Raw genomic sequence first — 20,075 nt, 5'->3', positions numbered from 1 at the left:
AATTCCTATTAAAACATAATAGATAGATTATGGTGGTGTGTAGTGTTTGGATGATAGAGATGAACTTCTAAAATGTTCTCAGTGTCAGTAGCTACTACAGTGTGCAAAACCTATTATTGCAGCTCTTTAAACCTTTTATTATTGCAGCTCTTCAAGTGTTTTATTGTGTGCTCCCATGACATACAGGAGTGCTGGGAAACATTTGCACTCTCCCCCAACCCACAGCTCTTGCAAATGTCTGTTTGATTATGTGTCATGCAGCGTTTCATCTCAGACATGATTTGGCACTGTCAGACTCAATTATATAAGCTTTCTTAATAGTTGATTTATTCAAAGCAAATGATTAATTTTCTTTAACATCAGTTTGGTTTTTGTTTTTGATTAGGTATAATTGTTCGTATATTTGTTGGCAACAACATAAGTTCAGATGAATTCTTTTTAGCAAGAGTATGGGCAGAAAAATATTTACCGGCAGAAGAAAGTAGCTGTGGGCATTAATTTTATTCATTCAAATCCTGTTAAACTATATCAAATTGCTGTTGTGTAGGCGATCTAATATATGACTGTGGAATATATTACTTTCCATATTTATTTTTATTAGTCCGATCTAATATACGGACTGTGGAATATATTACTTTCCATATTTTTCTTCATAGAACATCACCCTGTACCATTATTCCACAGAACACACTGGGAAATGCTGTCATAGAAGATAGCTGGAAGACATTGTTGGCAGTGCACATTTCTTGGAGATGTGTTTAGTCTTGCTAAGAAGACAATTATTAGAAGATCATGGGAGCCAGAAGAAATCTCAAATCTCTCGCATTAGGTTAGGAAACTGCTGTTCATTAGTGTGGGCTCTGGTTCCTGGTGTTCCATAACTGACTGAAAGTCTGTAAGATGTACATTTTTCTCAGGGGGAGATTCCATGGCTTTCATCTTGTTTTCAAAGTAGTATCTGAAGACAGAAAAAGAGGCTGGAGACAGAGAGTCCGTCATTTAGGATATAAATAGAAAATCATTCTTACATTAAAAGAAGGGGCACTATATTCAGCTTAACAAATTTAATGGTCTGTCCCTATTTTATGAAGCTGATTCCAGGCATATTGTTATAAACAGTGAAATCTAAGCAAGTCCACACAAATTCTAAGAACATTCTACAAATAGTTAAAAAATGCCCATATGCAACAACAACAGAAAAGGATAAGATACAAATGGAATATAGAAAATCATTCAGAGAAGTTTCTGGGAAGGAGAGAAATGAAGACCAGAATGAGACCATTCTCATAGGCCTAATAGGCTAAGGTGTCTCTCCATTTACTTAGAGGACCTGAAAGTTTATATATAAGTCTTATAATTGCATAATTTGTTTTTGTTATAGAAAAGCAAAATATATAAATTGCCATTATTAAAAAGTAGATTGAATCATGCTAGTTAATATTTTGAACTAAATAGTTAATTCTGTTCAAAATTTTAGTTTGAATTTAGTTCAAAATTAACTATGGGTCAAAGGACCCATCCAGGCACTTTTTCACATAGCTGGCTGGACTGGGATAGATATGTCATGACAGTTCCTAATGTGGGCAAGTAGCAATGACCCTTACAAATGCTCATATAAAATAAGTTTTATTTCTTTTTTTTTTTTCTTTTTTTGAGACAGCGTCTCTCTCTGTCGCCCAGACTGGAGTGCAATGGTGCGATATTGGCTCACTGCAGCCTCTACCTCCTGGGTTTAAGTGATTCTTGTGCTTCATCCTCCCAAGTAGCTGGGACTACAGGCATGTGCCACCACGCCCGGCTAATTTTTGTGTTTTTAGTAGAGACGGGGTTTCGCCATGTTGGCCAGGCTGGTCTGAAACTCCTGACCTCGGGTGATCCACCTGCCTTGGCTTCCCAAAGTGCTGGGATTACAGGCGTGAGCCACCGTGCCTGGCCAAAAATAGGTTTTATTTCTGTCTGTGAATGTAACATGAGATATGAGAATAGACTTTAGTTCTCATACAGTGCTCTACTTGTCATAATACTCATGACATTTTATTGTAATTGATTGCTTAAATCATCTTTTCTGTTAAAGTATTATCTGAGGGCCAGCACTGTTTTATTACACCTATCCCTACTCTAGTACAGAGAAGCTACTTGAGAGACAGTAACTGAAACCTTGTTTCTAGATACCACTCTCTGATTCATCACCCCTGGGATTCTCCTTTGTGTTTCTAGAGTATAGTGGTTTATATGTGTGGATTCAAGATTATTGCGACAAGCATTCGTGAGGATTCTTTTTTTTTTAATGACTTGAAAGTATTTCACAAGGTATCATAAACCTATTTTAGCACAGATTTCCAGGTCAGTTGTTCATCAAAAATGGCCCTGAAAGATAAATGGAACGTGAATTCTCTTTTTTTTGGAACTGGTTTCGAGAGGACCCTATCACCTCTAATTTGGAAATCATGGCATTTTAGAAAAATTATTTTTTCCCTAGGATAATAAAATTTGCTTAAAAAAATTCAACTTTAGATGACACCAAAATTTGGCTACCAAATGATTAAGGCTAATCAATCTGCTGCAAGGTTTTTGGGTTGATCTCTATATGGTCATTCAGTAAGAGTGTATCCATGCTGTTCTATCCGTAAACATACCAGAGTGCTGACTTTTACAGATAGCAACGAATAATGGATGATGTATTCATGCGTGTGTGTGTGTGTGTGTGTGTGTGTGTGTGTGTGTGTGTGTGTGTATTGCTTCTAGGGAGTTTAAAAATAAAGAATAAGAGAAGACTTAGTATCCTAGGAGACATTTGCTTTCCCTTTCTGGTTTTCTCTACTTTGTAAAATAGTTCAGGATGAGAAAGCCATCTGAGGCCATGTACTTAGATTTACTTGAAAGTATGAAAAAAAAAAAATTAGAAGCACAAACCTGTAAATCTCTTGGAGCAACAAGTGGGGAAGTACATATAAGTTGCTGTTAATATTTCCGTTAATGAACCAACCTAGTGAAATTAGGTTTAGAGAGCCATTGAAATTTAATATATTCATTTATTCAATGAACGTTTGTTTTGTGCTTATTATTGGTCAGTCATTTGATGCTGGGAATGCAATCCTAAGTGCAATAGTAGAAAATGGATAAATAAAGACACTAGGTGCTATAATACAAGTATATGTTTGTACAAGGTATGGTGAGAACATAGAGGTGAGAAAAGTCTATTCCACCTTGGGTACAGATGGGAAGAGGAGGAAGGTGGAGAATAATTCACAGAGAACATGATCTTAGGGCTGAATCTTAAAAAATAAAAGATAAACCTGAGAAAAGCCATAGAACTGTAAAACAGCTCAGCATGTTTTGAAACCAGCAGATAGATAGGTATGACGGGTATGAAGAGTGTACAAGGATGGAATAGAAGAAAACAATTCCTAGAGCTAGAAAGTAACTGTAAGTCAGGTGACAGGAGACCTTTGGGGCCTTACTAAGGAGTTTAGATTTTATCCTGGAAGTAATGGGACATGAATTGACAGAACTCGCAATGTTAGGGATTGTGCTGCAGAAGGAAGGTGTCTGGAATGACTCTCGGCTTTATTTATGGTTTGAATGGCTAGGTAGGGTGGTAGTCCCTGAAAAAGGGATATATTTTGCATCTTTTATGTGTTTACATCTTCACAACAATTTTGTGAGGTAGTAAACATTAACATTTTATAAGGAAGAAAAGTGAAGACTTGTATAGTTTAAAGATTTTGTTTGATTTCTTGCAGCTAGTACTTGATGAAATCATATGGAACATAAGAGTTGTCTGATCCCAGGATCTGAGCTTGTAGCCACCATTGTAGGATTCCTCAAAGGCACTAGTAAACCACAAGATTTTCAAAAGTTGGAATTGAGGAAGAGAAGAAGAAATATTATAACAAAGACTAAGGAAAAAAACTGTTAAATTTATATTTAAGGAGACATTAGTGCTAAGAAATTCTGCTAGAAACTAACTGCATATATCTAATACCCACATATGCCTTAATACATCTCTCTCTCTCTCACACACACACAGACATACACAGACATACACACATGCACGAACAAAAATAATTCAAGGTTAACTCAGTGATACACTTTTCTATTCATCCAATTATGATTTTCTCAAAATTCCATAATAAGGACACTTGTGGTAGCAGTTACATAATTAAACTACACATTTTCAAGGGTTTCACTTATGTATACACCACTGGGTTAAAACTTCATAACATTTTTGGACCTATTAATTAGTTGGAAACTGGATTGTTGTTTATTAGCATTAACTCAATATCAATCAAAAACTGATGATGTGTCATCAGATTGCCATATTATGTCAGTTTTAGGAATTTATTTAGAATAAGTTTAGCAAGAACTTAGACTTCTAAAATCTGTTGAATGCATCTGTTGCATCTTTATTGATTTATTAAGTAAATCAATTTTGCTTCAAGAGGCAATTTAGTGTCAGTGATGATATTAGTATACATGATAATTTGGCAAACGTAGTTTTTTGTTTACTTTGAAAATTGTGCATAGAAATAGATATCTACAAATAAAACTGATAGGGAAGAATTATGCAAAATAGCTGCAAGATTTTGTTGCATTTGTACACATTATAAAGGGTACAACTTGTATTTTCAGTAGTAATTTCCTATTAGTAACACTGGTCAGTGGTCATATTGAAAGAACTTGACTTTTTTTCTGTTTGTAGATTTTGCCTGTTTAATCATTTAAATCAAAATGTAACCCACAGGATGTGTCAGCCCAGTCACAAAAAAACTACCAATAAAAATTTGCAAAAATACTGCCCAACCTTCTAAATAAATTTAATTAAAGAAATAAAAATAAAATTAAGAATACTATTTTGAGTGTATCAGATTGGCAAAAAATAAATAGAAACATGATTATCATATTGAGTATGGCAACGGCTTCAAAAAAATTATTGTCCTGGCTGGGCGCAGTGGCTCACGCCTGTACTCCCAGCACTTTGGGAGGCCGAGGCGGGTGGGTCATGAACGAGGTCAGGAGATCGAGAGCATGGTGAAACCCCGTCTCTACTAAAAATACAAAAAATTAGCTGGCCTCGGTGGTGGGCGCCTATAGTCCCAGCTACTCAGGAGGCTGAGGCAGGAGAATGGCGTGAACCCGGGAGGCGGAGCTTGCAGTGAGCCGAGATTGCACCACTGCACTCCAGCCTGGGTGACAGAGCGAGACTCTGTCTCAAAAAAAAAAAAAAAAATTATTGTCCTATACCACCAATAGTATCAAACTTTATTGAGAATAACAGAAAAAATATACAGAGTCTTTCATGCCTGTGGTCCTAATGATCCTATGTTTTGAAATTTATTTATGATGACATTATGAAGAAAGTCTAGTTGACTGTCACATTTTTATAGTTAAGATAACTGTCATAGGAAATAGGATATTATGAATAACTTTATGCCAATAAAATGTAAAAATGTAAGTGAAATAGTCAAATTTCTAGAAAAACAAACTTATGAAAATGGATACAAAAAGGAATAAATTATCAGAGTAGTCCTCTATTAAGTAGAAGCCATATGGAAAAATAAAAGAATTTTCCCACAGCAAATACCCCAGGTCCAGATATCTTTACCAGTGAATAAATATTTTAGGACAAAATATGTAATTTTACATAAACTTTACCAGAAAGTAGAAAAATAAGAGACAATGTCACCCATTTGTGAGGACAACATAAACTTGATGCCAAAATCTGACAAGGACATTAAAAAGAAGAAAAATTGCAAGCAGATCTCACAAATGTAGATATAAAAATACTACTCACAGAGTGAATTAACAACATGGAAACAGCAAATATAAAAAGAAGATACACTACCAAGTAGGACTTATTCCAGGAATACGAGATTGGTTTAACACGTGATTATTCATCATTATTCATCACATGAACAGAATGTTCTGAATTTATCAACTTGGCATTCCCACTCCTGTGTAAGCCTTGAAAATAAATTTTCTGGAATCCTGCGTTCAGCACAATTCTGGATTCGAGTTGATCAAGGAAGGCACAAGATTGGACAGGTAGAAGCAAAGGAGGGGTAAATACCAGGAGGAAGCTCCTGGTCCCAGACTTAGTGACAGACACAGGTAGCTCTAGCTTCTAGCTCTGCCCAGCTCCTGGACCTGCTGACTACTAAGTGCTTTATTGCCATTTCCTCAGAGGTAGTAGATTGCATAGACCTCTCCACAAATCCCCTCTGTGGTTCTACTTTAGCGGCCAGATACATGCAGTTTCCTGAATTTTACCTCATGCTCCTACATACCCGCAACTGTCATATTAGTGATGCTGTTATTTCTCCATTCTCTTCCAGTCTTTCCTTTTCCAGTTTCCCACACATTGGTGTATGCTCTAATTCCTGTGGTAAACCTCCTTTTCACATGATATTTTTAGTGGCTTTATTTTTCTGACTGCATCTTGGCTAATACAGTTTTTGGTAATAGAAGTGAATTAGAGTAGAAGCAATAGAATTTTAAGGATGAGAATCCTACTAGATTTGAAGGCATTAGTGACCTCATTGCCATGGTAAATAAAACACAAGTAGTCCATGGCATGCAATAACTAAACAGGTAGCTAGGGTCTAGAGAAGATAACTTTAAGTGATCAAGTAGTTGCTGCAATAAACATTATTGTGGGAATAAAGAATAAAGGCTTTTGCATTGATTTGATTTCTACTAAATGTACTGGAGGATATGGAAGAAGGAAAAGATGAGTTCATGGCTTTAAATCCTAATCCACAACCTGGGTAGGGATCCAGGAAACTTCTGTAATTGTCCTGGAAAACACAGACACACAGAGAAATAGCTCCTGTAGCTGCAGGGTTAAAATTTCTGAAAACCAAGCTTGAAGTCTGATCCTGTGGGTGGCTGAACTTACAAATGCAACAATGTGGATGCATCTCAAAAACATGATGGAGACCAAAACTTCCAGGTACAAAAAAGATATGTGGTCTAATTGCATTTTTGAAAAGATGAAAACATTAAAATTAACCTTACGAGTTTTGATGGCATAACTATTAAAAAAAAGGGGGGATTACCATAAATGGTAGGAGAGGAATTATGAAAGTGGAGAAGTGAATAATAATTGGGAGAGGACCAGAGGGGACCGTTTCCTTGCTGGCCATACTCTCTTCCTTGGATTGACCAAGGTAACAAGGGTGATCGCTTTGTGATAGTTTTTTGAGCTGTACACTTATATTCTGTGGAACTATCTATATATGTATTATTTCTCAAAACCAAAAGGATTAAAAGGAACCCTGAAGTGCTTGCCATCTAACTGGGAAACAAAAGACAAGATTCTTAAATAGCTGACAAGTCTCTAAATAATCTGGCCTCCTACTAATGGTTTGATATCTCAATTTTTCTTCTTGTCTCCCTGTGCTCCTGCATCTACACATACAGAGTTGAACGTGATCAGAGAAAACCCAACACTCATGCTGTCTGGTATCACTTGAGATTCATAATTACCAAACCTAAAAGGGAGCCTTAAAGCTGCAATATTTTTTTCCTAGTCCATTCACTTGTCACTCACCAAGGTGACAATTTCATAACTCTCCTCTGCAACCTTCAAGCCCTCTGTTCCCTGATTTCATTATCCCTCCTCAGTAGCAGTTTTGTTTTCCTCTTTGTACTGAGAAAATGGAAACAGTTTTATTGGGTGGACACAGAGCTGTATCATCCACATCCCTCTTCACAAAAAGAGCCTTATACCCCAGCTGCTGGGGTTAGCAGGTATCTTTCAGCATTCAGCAACCATAAAGTCCATCTCACTTGTGGAGAGCCCAAAGTGCACCTTTCTAGGGGGAGCCCAAATCCAGTGTCCATTTCCAGAAGGAGTGGTTGAGGCAGCATAAAGGCTGGAGGAACAAATCCAGAGCTCTCTGGGTTGGTTAAGCTTTGCCAAGCATGTACTGTAGTTTGAATTTCTCCTCCATCCATTTGTTTCCTCTCTCTCCCTTCCCTAGGTGTTGATCCCTAACACATATTCAGTATTCCAAATTCCATCTCAGTATTTGCTTCCAGTGAGTCCAACCTGTGATACCTCAAACACATTCAGATTTCCATCACCATGTTCACCTACCAACCTGCTTTTTTCCTCAATATTCTATGACTGCCTTCTTTACAGAGTGCTTTTACTTAAAGCTAATCACTTCATTTGTGTACTGTCTTTGCTTACTGAGAGAGATAACTCTAGCAATTCTTTCTCCCCCGCCCCATCATTTTTTCCATTTTGTAAAATTGCTATTACCTCTCTCATCTTTTTTTTTTTATCCTTGCCTTGGCCCATTTCACCAGCTACTGAGCTGTTCTGCTTTCTTTTGCAAAATTATTAATAATCTCAGACTCCCAATTCCTCTTCTCTCATTTCCTCTGTAGCTTATTCTAATCAGGCTTCCCCCTCCATTAGTGGAAACTGCCCTTTTCAAAGTCATCAATGGCTTTTACAGTGCAAACTATGATGGTCTGACCTCAGTCTTCATCATACTTAACGTTTTTTGCGTGATTGATAAAATTTTCTACTCCTTAAAATGTTGCCCACTTGGCTTCCAGGACATCAAACTCTTAACTTTTTTCTCCTCCTAGTTCAAGGCTCACTCTCAGATGGGCCACCTAGTGCACAATTCCAAGAAATGCCGTTTACCTAGAACAAAACACTAGCAGTGGCTCTACTTCTCAGTCCCCTTTTCTAATTGATTCTCTTTTCCCTGTCTCTTAAGGTAGGAGGGTCACAGAGTTCATGCTTGGTCCATTTATGTTTTTTATGTACACATCTCTTCCAGACACTTGGACTCAGAAATGCACAAACTCCCTGACATCTTTATTTAAATGACTAATAGATATGTTAACATGTCCAAAATGAATTCTAAATTCACCCCAAACTTGTGCCACTGGACATTTCTGCTCCGTCAGTTTATGACAACTCCATCCTTCCAGTTGCTCAAGCTCATTCTATTTCATTTTATTTTGTGTTTCAAAACAAAACAAAATAGAAGAACAATAAAGATTGTATATTACTTTTACTTTATGCTCAGAGATGGGGAGGGAATAATGGTGGTTAAAGAATTAACCTACTTTCCAATTTTCTAGGGATAGCACTCTGAATTTAAATGTTTCAAATGGGTTGACAACCACCAAAGACATTTTCCCACTACTTCCTCCCTCTCCTCTGGTATTCAATTACTTTCTAACTTGACTCATATTCACCTATTTTTTAAACACCAAATCAGTCCTTCAGCTTTATATCTAGAAGTATATATTCAACACTTGTCACTTCTGAAAAAAGCAAAAGGTAGTTATGCAATAGCTGAAGTTATGTCCAGAAATCTACAAAAAAAAAAGAGATTTTTTTGCCAGATATAAATTAATAAGGAGTTTTCTGAGGAAGCTTCAAAAAGCAATTTTTGGGGTTTACCTTTTTAAAAATGTTTCCAGTGTTTAATATGTGAAAAGGAATACAATTTCTAGTTATTATAGAGGGAGAAACAAAACTCAAGCAGCTCTATCTCAGTTTTTATGTAGGCCTTTAATCCATTTTTTAAACTATAAATAAATCCCTAGAGATTACGGTTCCAGGTTCCTAAGACTAAATATGTAAATAACTACGCTACAAAGTGCTAGAGCTCATCAATTTTGAGTTACAAAAATCCATAGTAGAGTTTAACTTGATGGAAACAAAAATGGGAAAACCAAAAACAAAACTGAAAGCTTAAAATCTGTCTCTAGTTCCTTTCCTCTTTCAGTGAAAATGTGTTGAAGCAAATAAACATCACTTTTACTTGACCTTAGATTTCCAGATCAGTAAGAGAATATGCAAAATTCATTTACAAGTTAACTTTCAAAGTTAAGATGATGATACAGTAGTTCCCCCTGAGCCTTGGGGGATATGTTCCAAGACCCTTCAGTGGATGCCTGAAATCACAAATAGTAGCGAACCCTATATATACCATGATTTTTCCTATACTTACATACCTATGATAAAGTTTAATTTAGGAAATAGGCACAGTAAGAGATTAACAACAACTAATAATAAAATAGGACAATTATAACAGTATTTTGTAGTAAGAGTTACGTGAATGTATTCTTTCTCTCTCTCTCAAAATATCTGATTTTACCGCACCTATTTTCAGACCATGATTGACTGAAGGTAACTGAAACCACGAAAAGTGAAACCACAGATGAGGGGAGAGTACTGTGTCCTCAAATGATGCTGTGGCTGGTGATGGTAACAGCAAGTCTACCAGCCTAGTCAAGCGTTCTTATCCATAGAAGAGTTGCCATGGGAACCTCATGGCAACCCACAGATTTCAAGTACTGTATGTTCTGCCTAAATAAATAATGAAAAGCTATCTTATTGAATGTTCTCCATATCTGCATACTTAATAGGGCAGGATGCTACCTCACATATCATTTGCAGTAAACAAAGGTAAAAATGAGAGACATACAAAAGTAAGATAAGGATTACATCTCCGCATTTTAAAAGCATATTTTGTGTTAACTAATTATGATCATTCTGGATCAGAAGATCAGACACGTATCATTGCTTATTCAGACCTCACCTGATCCTATTTATAGGCCCCTCTCAAACTCACTGAAGATGGCAGTAATCTCTATATCTATGCAGAGTGTGAGGTAATTCTAGGAGACACCTTTCTGTGCAAAATGTCAGGTGTTAGCTCCCCATGGAGGAACTCTCTCCTTGCCACTTGAGGACCTCACAGAAACAAGTTATAGCATTCTTTTTTTAGGCTGTGAGGTAGGGTTAGATCATCCTCACTTTCCTGTTACCACTTGTGTTCTTTCTATATATGCTTTTTAAATTCACTAACTAATAGAAAAATGCTTTGAATACATTATTAACCCCACAATAAGAGGATTTTTTTTCTTTCTAGACATATTGAAATATTTTAGACACTAGAAAATAAAGGATTTTTAATAAATGGAGTGTAACTACTCAAAACTGTTTTCTTCTTTCCCCAAAGTGAATAAATAACAATTGTAGGCTAATGTTTCAGATTAGCATAGGTAGATAATATTAGTTTTTTAATCACGAAATTATTTTAAGTGCATCATTTGAGAGAATTTATGGTATAAATTCTCTAAATTTTATATTTGATAAGAAATGTGAAGATAGAAGCTAATGAAGAGGGAGAAGAACTAAGTATTCTTGAGTTGTTTGTGAAAGTAGTAATTTAATCTAAGTTGTATTCACTTAGCCCCTCCAAGATTAAGTTTCTATGTGGAAAAAAAAAAAAGGGTGAAAAGGAGAGCACCAAAACCTTACATGACTGGAGTTGATTTAATAAAAAGCTTGTTTCTGCTCCTCACTGAAATGCCTTGGAATGTGATAAGTACAGTCAGAAAGTTTTTAATATTTACTCTCAACATACAGTAAAGATTTAGGAAGAGAAAGGAGGGAATAGGGAACTCAGTCTTCCTAAGCCTAATTTCATTAAGAAACTTAACAAAGGGAAAAGACACTAAGCCCTTTTCTGGTAAGAAGCTCACCTGAAAAGGGAAGGGATCCAAATATGAACAAGAACAGTGACTTAGCACTGGCTTCTCAAGAAGATATGTTTTCCTCTGGTGCATAATGCCTGGCACATAGTAGGCCCACAGAGGGTATTCACTGAATGAGGGAATGCATGACAGAATACATTAGAGAGTATAGTTTTGCCTGCGTTAACTTTAATTGAATACATTTTAAGAATAATATGTTACTCTTTGAAAACCCATATTTCTTTTATTAGTTTTATAAAGCATAATGGAAGAAAATATCAGTGAAGCACCTTTTATTTTAATTGTAAAGATTTCTTGATTTATCAACTAATATGGAGGAAATTTTTGACTAAGTGAAAAAACAGGTTAGTGTAAATCTTAGCAATTATTACTTTAATCTGTGACTGGCTTTCTCTTATTGAATTCAGTGCTTAACATTTGAATATTATTTTCTTTTCATAATTGAAGTTGGGGAGTAATAGATGTTCTCCAGGTGTCAACTATTGTTTTAGGAGGCTTCAAAAGAAACATGAGCAAGCTATTGGCTAATGGGCTTGAATTAATGGTTATTGGAAAGTTAAAAATGTACCATATGCCATGATCTAGGTATCTACAGCCATTTCTCTGTTCTTTCTCCATATCCTTGTCTCTCATTCTTCCACAATCCTTCCCTGCCTATAAGCAATTACAGTGAAAAATGCTGGAGTAGAATGACATAGGATCTTTAAGGTCAAGGGCCAGGTGATTTCAGATACTATGACTTTTCAGAAAGCCCAAATAAGTTATTTCCTTACTTACATCGCTATTGATGTATGCAAATTATGATGCATGCAGGAAGGAAAAAAAAATTTCTTAATTTCCACACTCTAGCAAGCTAAATGCTTTGAAATATACTTGACAATGTTCTGCAATATTGAAAGTAGTATCTATTTCTGATGTTTCAATTCCTGTATGTCAAACATTATCAAAGAGGGCAATATCGCCCCCAAGGGGATAAAACTTCATTATTGGAAGGTGGAAAGTTCTTATCTTTTTAATGTACAATATTAAGCACAGACGTACATACAGTAATTACAGATACAGCATATCTGGGGTATTATAATTTCATAATGGGGGATTAGGGAAAAAATGTCTAAAAAGGCTCCTTGGCAAACAGGGCGGAGGGGATAACCAAAAAAGCTTAAGAAACACTATTGTACATTGTGCTTTCCATTTATTAAAAAAATCTTATTCTCCCCCAGGTTCAGGCTAATGGAACAAATAATAGAGAACTAATAGTCCTATGGGAACCATTTTTTTTAAATAGTCGAGCAATGTAGGACTCTCAGGTAAAAGCTTCTTTACAGACTGTGCTTAGATCTGGGACTGAAGTGAGGTCCTTATTGTTTGAATTGTAGTCAAGTCATTCCTACAAGACGATCTAAACCTGAAACAGAAAGAGGGAAAGCTCTGTCCTGGAGAGAAAATTGCACAGTGAGAGCACAGTGTACCTGGACATAGAGTGAAAGAGCAGGCTGAAGGAGCCTGCTGTATCTGAGCACAGGCTAGTCTCAGCAAGTACACGTAGAGACCTGCTTCTGAGCCCAGTGATCCCCTCTACTAGCAAAATGACATAGTAAGTAGCAAGAGTCTCAAAGTGCTGGGCGCGGTGGCTCATGCCTGTAATCCCAACCCTTTGGGAGGCCAAGGCGGGCAGATCACTTGAAGTCCAGAGCTTAAGACCAGCCTGGCCAACACGGTGAAACCCCGCCTCTACTAAAAGTACAAAAATTAGCTGGGTGTGGTGGCGGGTGCCTGTAATCCCAGCTACTCGGGAGGCTAAGGCAGGAGAATCGCTTGAACCCAGGAGGCGGAGGTTGCAGTGAGCAGAGATTGCACCACTGCACTCCAGCCTGGCCGACAGAGCGAAACTCCATCTCAAAAAAAGCCTCAAATTAGCCACTTTTTCTAAGAAAGGTAGGTGTGGAGAAATAACCCTGAAATGTATAATTCTTTGAAAATATGAGAAAAGAATGGAGGAGTCACTCAAATGTGTGGTACTACAAATTGAAATGAATTTTGTCTACTAGTTTTGCCTAATTCGCCACTGATAAATAGATCTTTATTTTAGATTTCTATGTATAAGTTAATATTCATCTAACACTCAGGTGTTTTTTTCTATATTCTGTAAATACCTCAGAAAACATAAGATTAACTCTTGATTGTTTTTCTGAATTATTTATTAATTAAAATAAATTATTTTTTCCATTTTTAGGCTGAAATCTTATTGGATGATTCTGTATTAATATAAGAAACAAATGGGCAGAGAAAAAATACAGGAATTAAAAAAAGACTATTTACTATTCATATTATTTCAGTAGTTCTTTTTCACTTTAGTTTTCATTACTATAGAAAATGGAAACGTTAGACTAGTGTTGTCCAATGAAATACCCTGCTGTGATGGACAGGAACTGTATAAGCGCTTTCTAATATGAAAGTGCTAGCTATTTGGGATTAAGTTCTTGAAGTGTAGCAGTGGGACTGAAGTATTAAATTTAAATCTCATTTAATTTTAATTAAATTTAGCATATAGTCACTTGGGGCTAGTGCCTTACCATATTGGTTAGTGCAACACTTAGATTCTGAGGATGTTTGGCATACTTTAATTTACAAAATTAATTTCCTTAGTTTGAAATAATGTAATAAGAACACTGGCAAACCATTGTGAGTTTTCCTCACTACACATATTTGGGGCTCCTAGGTTAATATTACGTCTTTGTTTGGGATGACTGTCAATAGTGGTCTCCTGGTTCAAATCCAAAGAAGGAGGCCTCCCACAGGTGTGGTTAATGAAAATGCATTGATTAATTGTGTGTTTCTTACACAAAAAAACTAAAGTCCTTTAAACGATTAGACTAATATTAAAGAATATTAGTATTGACATGTTTAAATGAAATATGCAACTTAGAACAAAATGTTTAGAAGTAAACATTTTTCAAGATATAATTGGCAACTTGCTCATAATTTTCCTTATTCTCAGTCATAACTTAAGCCTAATTCTCAGCAGAAGTTGAATTAGAGCTTGCATTCAGTGACAAAACCTAGCAGACACTTATTGAACACTGCAAAAATAAACATGTTTTCCACATCTGCTAAAAGATTTAAGACAGATACAAGCCAGGCAAGTCCAAATAATTTACTTATAAAATGCAATATACTTGTTTAGCCAAAAGGAAGTATATCAAATTTACTTGAGTTAAATAGGTATTTTATTTTGTTGGGTTGAAATTTTGCTTATAATATAATGAAAATGTAATGCACTCGGTTTATGATCTTAAGAAATTATTTCCAACAGATTTTTATGCAATAATAAAAGACTGTCTTCTAAAGTATAGAGACAGCATGAGATAGGATATTCATATTAATTGGTTTAATATTAAATAGCTGACACATTTTTAGTTAAGGGTCACAGATAACAGCTTCAAAAGTGATAAGTTTCAGCTTGTGATTATTCTGTTTGCCTCCAGTTTTTACTTTAGGAACTATTTACAGGTAACATTTATTCAGCATTTTTAACTATACACCAGGCACTATGTTAAGTGGTAATTTGATAGATGTTATCTTACTTAATGTTTATAATAATACTATTATATCAGAGCTGTTATTATCTGAATTATTATCATGAAGTAAACTGCAGTTCACAGTGATTAATTTATCAAAGCTCACACAGCCAGCAAATTGCAGAGCTGAGATTTGCATCAGGCTCTGCCTCAGTCCAGAGCCCATGGCTCACATCTTAACCTCTGCACCAACTGCATCTTAAGAATTTTCCAGCATATAACAATACACGCCAGGAACAACAATAGGGACTTCAAACTAATGATTAAATAGCAGAGGGCTGCTGATCCCTTGGTATATACTGCAAGAATAACACTTTTAATAAAGGGTGAAGAAAGATTTGTACTGAGTCAAAGAAAATTTCAACGACTGTTTTTGTTTTGGTTTGGTTTTCTGAAACATAATTTCCCAATGCATAAAAAAGCACTGAGCAAATTGTTGAGTTATGGATATAATTAAGTTAGGTTTCTCTTATGCACAAATAATAGCTTTCCTAGTTATTTATACTAAAAATCACCACGAATTTCACAAGATCTAAGTAATCAACATTGAAAGTGGAAAGATTGCTTTGCCAGGATTCTTATGGAACCTCTTGCTCTGCTGTTATTCAGAAAGTAAAGTGTATCACTTATATTGCATTGTAAATTGTTCCTTAGTGATCTTTCTTTCTGATCGGCTAGTTAGCGAGTTCAGTGTCTGGGATGGGTGAGTCTTCTTAAATATAAATATCTATTCTTGATACTTTACTATAGCTGAGTAATTTCAGAAATACAAACAACATCTTTGGGTGTCCAAGGTTGGTTATATTCAGTAAAACTAGAAACAAAATGAGATCACAGGTATGAAATATATCAGAATCCAGTATTAACCCAACATTAACCATATTTTTATAGCCATTTTTACAATAGTATCTTTTTTCACTGAGTATGTATGTTCAAATTTATTGAAAACCTATTTTTATGGATTGCTAAGTAAACCAAATATGGCATTAATAGAACTACAGCCTTAACTACATGCTTATTGTCAGGCCTCTGAGCCCAAGCTAAGCCATCATAATCCCCTGTGACCTGCACGTGTGCATCCAGATGGCCTGAAGCAAGTGAAGAATCACAAAAGAAGTGAAAATGGCCGGTTCCTGCCTAAACTGATGACATTCCACCATTGTGATTTGTTTCTGCCCCACCTTAACTGAGCGATTAACCTTGTGAAATTCCTTCTCCTGGCTCAGAAGCTCCCCTACTGAACACCTTGTGACCTCCGCCCCTGCCCGCAAGAGAACAAGCCCCTTTGACTGTAATTTTCCATTACCCACCCAAATCCTATAAAACGGCCCCATCCCTATCTCCCTTCTCTGATTCTCTTTTTGGACTCAGCCCGCCTGCACCCTGGTGAAATAAACAGCTTTATTGCTCACACATAGCCTGTTTGATGGTCTCCTCACACGGACGCGTGTGACATTTGGTGCGGAAGCCCGCCTGCACCCAGGTGATTAAAAAGCTTTATTGCTTACACAAAGCCTGTTTGGTGGTCTCTTCACATGGATGCGCATGACATTGGTGCCATGACTCGGATCGGGGGACCTCCCTTGGGAGATCAATCATCTGCTTCCCTGACTATTCCTAGGCTACAGCCACACCTCATTGCTGCCCTTTTCCCTAGTACAAAGCCTCCTTCGCATCCTCCCCTTGTATCTCCCCACCTTAATCCACAGGTATGGGAAACCTCTATTCCCTCCTTGGCGACCGATCATGCACCCCTTACCATCCCATTAAAACCTAATCACCCTTACCCCGCTCAACGACAATATCCCATCCCACAGCACACTTTAAAAGGATTAAAGCCTGTTATCACTCGCTTGTTACAGCGTGGCCTTTTAAAGCCTATAAACCTCTCCTTAAAATTCCCCCATTTTACCTGTCCAAAAACCAGACAAGTCTTACAAGTTAGTTCAGGATCTGTGCCTTATCAACCAAATTGTTTTGCCTATCCACACCGTGGTGCCAAACCCATATACTCTCCTATCCTCAATACCTCCCTCCACAACCCCTCCACAGCCCATTATTCTGTTCTGGATCTCAAGCATGCTTTCTTTACTATTCCTTTGCACCCTTCATCCCAGCCTCTCTTCGCTTTCACTTGGACTGACCCTGACACCCATCAGCCTCAGCAACTTACCTTGGCTGTACTGCCGCAAGGCTTCACAGACAGCCCCCATTACTTCAGTCAAGCCCAAATTTCTTCCTCATCCATTACCTATCGCGGCATAATTCTTCACGAAAACGTGCTCTCCCTGCCAATCATGTCCAACTGATCTCTCAAACCCCAACCCTTTCTACAAAACAACAACTCCTTTTCTTCCTGGGCTTGGTTGGATACTTTCACCTTTGGATACCTGGTTTTGCCATCCTTACAAAACCATTATATAAATTCACACACACAAAGAAAACCTAGCTGACCCCATAAATCCTAAATCCTTTCCCCACTCCCCTTTCCATTCCTTAAAAAATAGCCCTAAAAGCTGCTCCCACACTAGCTCTCCCTAACTCATCCCAACCCTTTTTTGATTTCACACAGCCGAATTGCAGGGCTGTGCAGTCAAAATTCTTGCACACGAGCCAGAGCACACCCTGTAGCCTTTTTGTCCAAACAACTTCACCTTACTGTTTTAGGCTGGCCATCATGTCTCTGTGTGGTGGCTGCTGCTGCCCTAATACTTTTAGAGGCCCTCAAAATCACAAACTATGCTCAACTCACTCTCTACAGTTCTCATAACTTGCAAGATCTATTTTCTTCCTCATACCTGATGCATATACTTTCTGCCCCCCTGCACTATCTCTCACCAAGCTGAACTCATTGCCTTAACTCAAGCCCTCACTGTTGCAAAAGGACTACATGTCAATATTTATAATGACTCTAAATGTGCCTTCCATATCCTACACCACCATGCTGTTATATAGGCAAAAAGAGGTTTCCTCACTATGCAAGGGTCCTCCATCATTAAGGCCTCTTTAATAAAAACTCTTCTCAAGGCTGCTTTACTTCCAAAGGAAGCTGGAGTCATTCACTGCAAGGGCCATCAAAAGGTGTCAGATCCCATTATTCAGGGCAACGCTTGTGCTGATAAGGTAACTAAAGAAGCAGCTAGCATTCCAGCTTCTGTCCTCATGGCTGGTTTTTCTCCTTCTCATTGGTCACTCCCACCTACTCCCCCACTGAAACTTCCACCTATCAGTCTCTTCCCACACAAGGCAAATGGTTCTTAGACCAAGGAAAATATCTCCTTCCAGCCTCACAGGCCCATTCTATTCTGTCATCATTTCATAGCCTCTTCCATGTAGGTTACAAGCCGCTAGCCCATCTCTTAGAACCTCTCATTTCCTTTCCATCATGGAAATCTCTCCTCAAGGAAATCACTTCTCAGTGTTCCATCTGCTATTCTACTCCTCCTCAGGGAATGTTCAGGCCCCCTCCCTTCCCTACACATCAAGCCTGGGGATTTGGCCCTGCACAGGACTGGCAAATTAATTTTACTCACATGCCCTGAGTCAGGAAACTAAAATACCTCTTGGTCTGGGTAGACACTTTCACTGGATGGGTAGAGGCCTTTCCCACAGGGTCTTGAGAAGGCCACCATGGTCATTTCTTCCCTTCTGTCAGATACAATTCCTCGGTTCGGCCTTCCCACCTCTATACAGTGCGAAAACAGGCCTTTGCTAAATCAAATCACTCAAGCAGTTTCTCAGGCTCTTGGTATTCAGACCCCTTACCATCCTCAATCTTCAGGAAAGGTAAAACGGACTAATGGTCCTTTAAAAACACACCTCACCAAGTTCAGCCTCCAACTTAAAAAGGACTGGACAATACTTTTACCACTTGCCCTTCTAACAATTTGAGCCTATCCTCGGGATGCTACAGGGTACAGCCCATTTGAGCTCCTGTATGGACGCTCCTTTTTATTAGGCCCCAGTCTCATTCGAGACACTAGCCCAACTTGGACTGCACCCCAAAAACTTGTCATCCCTACTATCTTCTGTCTAGTCATACTCCTATTCACTGTTCTCAACTATTCATAAATGTCCTGCTCTTGTTTACATTGCCAGTTTACACTGTTTCTCCAAGCCATCACAGCTGATATTTCCTGGCGCTATCCCCAAACTGCCACTCTTAACTCCCTCTTAGAGTCGATAGATGATCTTTGTTGACAGGGTACACTCCAATACTTTCACCCTGATGAGGTCCTATTCTTTGCTTTTATACTCACTCTTATTCTTGTTCGCATTCTTATGCCACCCTCTACCTCTCTCCCCAGCTATCTCCACGCTATCAATCTCACTCACTCTCTCCTAGCGGTTTCTAATCCTTTAACAAACAATTGCTGGCTTTGCATTTCTCTTTCCTCCAAAATCGCTGAAGCCTCAACTTACTCACTGCTTAAAAAAAAAAAAAAAAGGGACTGTATATTTTTAAATGAAAAGTGTTGTTTTTACCTAAATCAATCTGGCCTAGTATATGACAACATAAAAGAAACTCAAGGATAGAGCCTAAACTTGCCAACCAAGCAAGTAATTACACTGAACCCCCTTGGGCACTCTCTAATTGGATGTCCTGGGTCCTCCCAATTCTTAGTCCTTTAATCTGTTTTTCTCCTTCTCTTATTCAGACCTTATGTCTTCCATTTAGTTTCTCAATCCATCCAAAACCATATCCAGGCCATCACCAATCATTCTATATGACAAATGCTCCTTCTAACAACCCCACAATATCACTCCTTACCACAAAATCTTCCTTCAACTTTATCTCTCCCACTCTAGGTTCCCACGCTGCCCCTAATCCCGCTTGAAGCAGCCCTGAGAAACATTGCCCATTATCTCTCCATACCACCCCCAAAAAATTTTCGCTGCCCCAACAAGTAAACACTATTTTATGTTATTTTTCTTATTAATATAAGAAGACAGGAATGT

At 37.6% G+C, this 20,075-nt stretch overlaps 1 protein-coding gene across 2 annotated transcripts in view; it reads left to right on the top strand.

The window, feature by feature from the left end:
* The window catches only part of NAF1 (nuclear assembly factor 1 ribonucleoprotein), a 62,675-nt gene extending 46,146 nt beyond the window's left edge, over positions 1-16,529 (top strand). Inside the window, exon 10 of one of the 2 annotated variants that reach the window (XR_008524842.2) lies at positions 10,149-16,529. The gene's annotated coding sequence lies outside the window, so the exon portion shown is untranslated. Of the gene's footprint in view, positions 1-684 lie in introns of both variants that reach the window. The other variant, XR_008524847.2, reaches the window with a different exon arrangement.
* Positions 16,530-20,075: the final 3,546 nt, after the last annotated feature.

This window comes from Pongo abelii, chromosome 3 (assembly GCF_028885655.2).
Source record: "Pongo abelii isolate AG06213 chromosome 3, NHGRI_mPonAbe1-v2.0_pri, whole genome shotgun sequence".
Lineage (NCBI taxonomy): Eukaryota > Metazoa > Chordata > Mammalia > Primates > Hominidae > Pongo > Pongo abelii.
Note: the sequence above shows the minus strand (reverse complement) of the source record. Positions and strands in the feature narration are given on the sequence as shown.